At 37.3% G+C, this 4,477-nt stretch overlaps 1 pseudogene; it reads left to right on the forward strand.

Annotated features, from left to right (window-relative positions):
• Nucleotides 1–114: 114 nt before the first annotated feature.
• On the forward strand, nt 115–1,007 carry LOC117803525 (annotated as a pseudogene).
• The last annotated feature ends 3,470 nt before the right edge of the window (nt 1,008–4,477 follow it).

A 4,477-nucleotide genomic window follows, 5' to 3' on the forward strand; every position in this document is an offset into this window, starting at 1 on the left:
GGACCGCTATGTGGCCATCTGTGATCCCCTGAGACATGCAACCATCTTTACGCACAAACTTCTCACTCAGAAGGGAGTTGAAGTGACACTCAGAACAGCCCTCTTTGCAGCTCCATGTCTCATCCTCATCAAATGTCAGCTGAAACACTACTGGACCACTGTGGTTTCCCATTCATACTGAATCGTGAAGTTGGCAGCAGAAGACGTTCAAATCAACAAGATCTATGGTCTGTTTGTGGCTTTCATTATCCTTGGATTAGATATAGTTTTTATCACACTCTCTTATATCCGAATATTTCTAACTGTCTTCAATCTGCCTCAGAAGGAAGCTAGGCTCAAAGCCTTCAACACCTGCNTAGGCATATTCTGGTTTCATCTGCCAGACATATATTTTGATGCCTGTCTCTTTCAGATGTGGCTTATCCACACCTCTCAGTGCATTGAATCAGGAATTCTGCTAGCCATGGCCCTGGACCGCTATGTGGCCATCTGTGATCCCCTGAGACATGCAACCATCTTTACGCACAAACTTCTCACTCAGAAGGGAGTTGAAGTGACACTCAGAACAGCCCTCTTTGCAGCTCCATGTCTCATCCTTCATCAAATGTCAGCTGAAACACTACTGGACCACTGTGGTTTCCCATTCATACTGAATCGTGAAGTTGGCATCAGAAGACGTTCAAATCAACAAGATCTATGGTCTGTTTGTGGCTTTCATTATCCTTGGATTATATATAGTTTTTATCACACTCTCTTATATCCGAATATTTCTAACTGTCTTCAATCTGCCTCAGAAGGAAGCTAGGCTCAAAGCCTTCAACACCTGCTTTGCCCATATTTGTGTCTTCCTTGAGTTTTATCTCCTGGGTTTCTTCTCCTTCTTTACACACAGGTTTGGGTTCCATATTCCACCCTACATTCATATTCTTCTGTCCAACCTTTATCTGCTTGTCCCTCCTTTGCTCAATCCTATTGTGTATGGGGTGAAGACCAGATTTGAGATCTGATGTCCAAGATTTTCCACTCTAAGACTCCATCTTGATTTTTCACTATCTCATTTTATTTCAAATAACAACAACAACAACCACAAAACAGTGAAAAATGTTCTTGTGAAAGTCTATGCTTTTTTAAGTTGTGTAAAGGAATATGTAGTTACAGTTTTGCATTCGAGACAGTAAGGCTCTGATTCCTGTTTTTAAATTCTCACATCTTTTGGATACAAAAGTAGTTGAAACACACAGAGCTAATCATAATCTAGTCCACACATGACATCGAAGACAGAAATTATGAGTACATTTTGGAAGCTCAATCAGCTGTTAGTCACTAAGACAGACATTTCTTAAATCAAATTAAATGTTAATACTTTGGCCTCTGTTTAAAAACATCAAGTGACATGTTTTCCTACTATATAAGAAATTCAATATATTATGATTCTAAATATATGAAACTAATTCTGTCATTTCTCTGCTATCATTTATGATCATACTCATCATCCTAAATAAGTGATCATGAATTAAACAGTAAGAGGAGATTGAGAATTTTAATGTATGCATCAAAATATAATAATAATTTCTTCTTTCCCCACAAAATATTTCACACAACCTATTAATGTAAATTAAATTCCAATAGAGAAATTTGAATGGAGGACAAATGAAATAAATATGGAATGATTAACAGTGAGCCTACTTGCTTATTTTGTGTTAAGACCTTACACATAAGTAAAATAATATTTTAAATCGGAGGTTTTATAACTTTATAGATAAATTAGATAACAAATTTAAACGTAAAAGTCGGGTGCAGGCTGATAACGACAGCTATGTAAGAAGATGCATGACCATGGCCTAATGATACAACAGTATGAGCATGGATTGGACCCTCTCTCTCATTCTACGTGCTACCTCCTGGTTAGTGTATTTTCGTATCACGTTCCTTGATATAAACCTGAGGTTCACATTCTGTGTGGTTGGTGAAGTATAGTGTCAGACTTCATGAGGGCAGAAAGTAACAGTTTCATTAGATTTATATGTTTGGACTTTGGAGTAAATATTTCACATGGAGACCTGGTCATCTGCTGCACACAAAATTGTGTGGGGTTTTCACCATTAACACTGCATCTGTATAGTGCCAAAAGTCAGGATTTTTCCAATTGGATATTTTTTTTTCTTACTTTCAAGATATTAGTCTCTTCAAGCGATATATCCATTTGTTTCCTTTACCCCTCACACTCATTGCAATATATCTTCTACCTGGAGCCTCTGTCTCTGATTCCTGTATTGGCAGAATTTTCATTCTGTAGGATTAGGTCCAACATTTTTTGGTATCTTTCCCAGGGTGACTTGATGGAGGTTTCCTTTTGGGCTCAGTGTTATTCTTTGTAATCCATAGTAGTCTGTACAGCTCAAACCATATTATATAAAAATGTATCTATAGTGTTGGGGATTAGACTGGATGTTTAAAGACTTAATATTTATCATGTAGTGTCACTTAACTTTTTGTCATATATGTATGTGACAATAAATACTCAATGACTTGAACTGGCTGTCTTTTATTGGTTTCATTGACTTTGTGAGGTATTCACTGACAAAGGAATTTTGAAGGGCTGTTTGGGCGGAGAAACACGGTCATAAAATCTGCTTATGTTAATGTTTAACTTACAAAATAAATCTCCCTAGTTCAGATATCTACTTGGCAACTATAAATACAATCTAGAAAAAGACTTGTGTAATTTATCTTCGTATGGTGCTGACACCATATATAAAAAATAAAATTTTACTGAATAAATGTAATAATAAAATTCCATTCAAAACCTAGTTGCATTCTTACATGAACCCCATAAAATATTTAATGCATGTTAGAGATGATGAGCATGAAAACTGAGATTCATGGGAGGCCTGTTCCTCATCTTGGTGGAAACTACAAATAACAGAAAGGACAAAAATAGAATTAAAGGGGTACTTGGGTGTCTCAGCTGGTTAAGCATCTGGTTTTTGATCTCAGCTCATGTCTTGATTTCAGGGTCATGAGTTCTAGTCTCTCATGGGGTCCACACTCAGCATAGAGCCTACTTAAAAGAAAAAAAATTTTGTAAAAAAAAAAAAAAGTAGGATTAAATCTGTAGTTTGGGATTTCTATTGAAAACATCAGTAAACCTTGGGGTTCCTGGGTAGCTCAGTCAGTTAAGCATCTGCCTTCTGCTCAGGTCATGATCTTAGGGTCTTGGGATCAACCCCCACATTGGCGGGGGGGAGTGGTCCCTGCACAGCAGAGAATTTGCTTCTCCGTCTCCCTGTGCCCTTCCACCTAGCTCATGCTCTTGCTTGTTCTCTCTCAGATGAATTAAAAAGAAGAAAGAAGAAAGAAAGAAAGAAGAAAGAAAGAAAGAAAGAAAGAAAGAAAAAGAAGGAAAACATGAGTGAAACTCAAGGCTTTCGATATGGGTTGATATCTATAGAAAAATGTAGATGCAATTTATGTAATGTGGGTGTGGCTGTTTATACATGCATGAGTGTTCCTGTGTATGCGGTTGTACTCTCTAGCACTTGGTCTTCTGAAATGGCTTTGAGCAGTGATTCATCAATATCAGTGAGCCTAAAGGATGCCTTCATCACAAGGTAGAACAGTCAATCTATGTGTTTGTCAAATCCCATTCTGGTGTTTTTGAGTTCAGCATATGAACTAATTTTTTTAGATTTAAAGCCTTATGTCATAAACCTTGTTTGTGTCTATGTGTTTCTTCTCCAACTGTATGTAAACTGCTTTGAAGGTAGGGAAAGATTTGATTAGTCAATGGCTCATCAATACTGTAGAACCTGATGACATAAGTTTCATAGACNTTCATAGAAACTCCCCACCTCTCTGATCATGAGTCCTGTTGATGTCACACATCACTAGAGCTTGCTGCAGAGTCTTAACTCTCATCTCCCAAACCGCATAGTGTCTTCAAACAATATAACAAATCCTCTAGGACTAATCTTTCTAGTCCTGACAGCTGCATCCCATTCTTCAGCTAAATTTTATATCTTTCTCTGCGAATTTTAGGAGACATCACCTTGCAAATTCTGGATTACATTTAGAATTCTTTTATTTATGCACTGCTAGATTATCTAATTTAAATATGTTTACAAAGTTTTTTTAATTTTTTATTTTTATTATTATCTTCAGTTAGCTAACATACAGCACATCATTAGTTTTTGATGTAGTGTTCAATGATTCATTAGTTGCACATAACACCCAATGCTCATCACCACATGTGCCGTCCTTAGTACCCATCACCTGGTTACCCCATCCCCCTACCCTCCTCCCTCTGTAGCCCTCAGCTTATTTCCCAGAGTCTCTCATGGTTTTCCTCCCTCTCTGATTCCTTCCCATTCAGTTTTCCCTCCCTTCTCCTATGGTCCTTCATGCTATTCCTTATGTTCCACACATGGGTAATCATATGATAGTTGTCTTTCTCTGCTTGACTTATTTCACTTACCAT

Source organism: Ailuropoda melanoleuca, chromosome 8, assembly GCF_002007445.2.
Source record: "Ailuropoda melanoleuca isolate Jingjing chromosome 8, ASM200744v2, whole genome shotgun sequence".
NCBI classification, from domain to species: domain Eukaryota; kingdom Metazoa; phylum Chordata; class Mammalia; order Carnivora; family Ursidae; genus Ailuropoda; species Ailuropoda melanoleuca.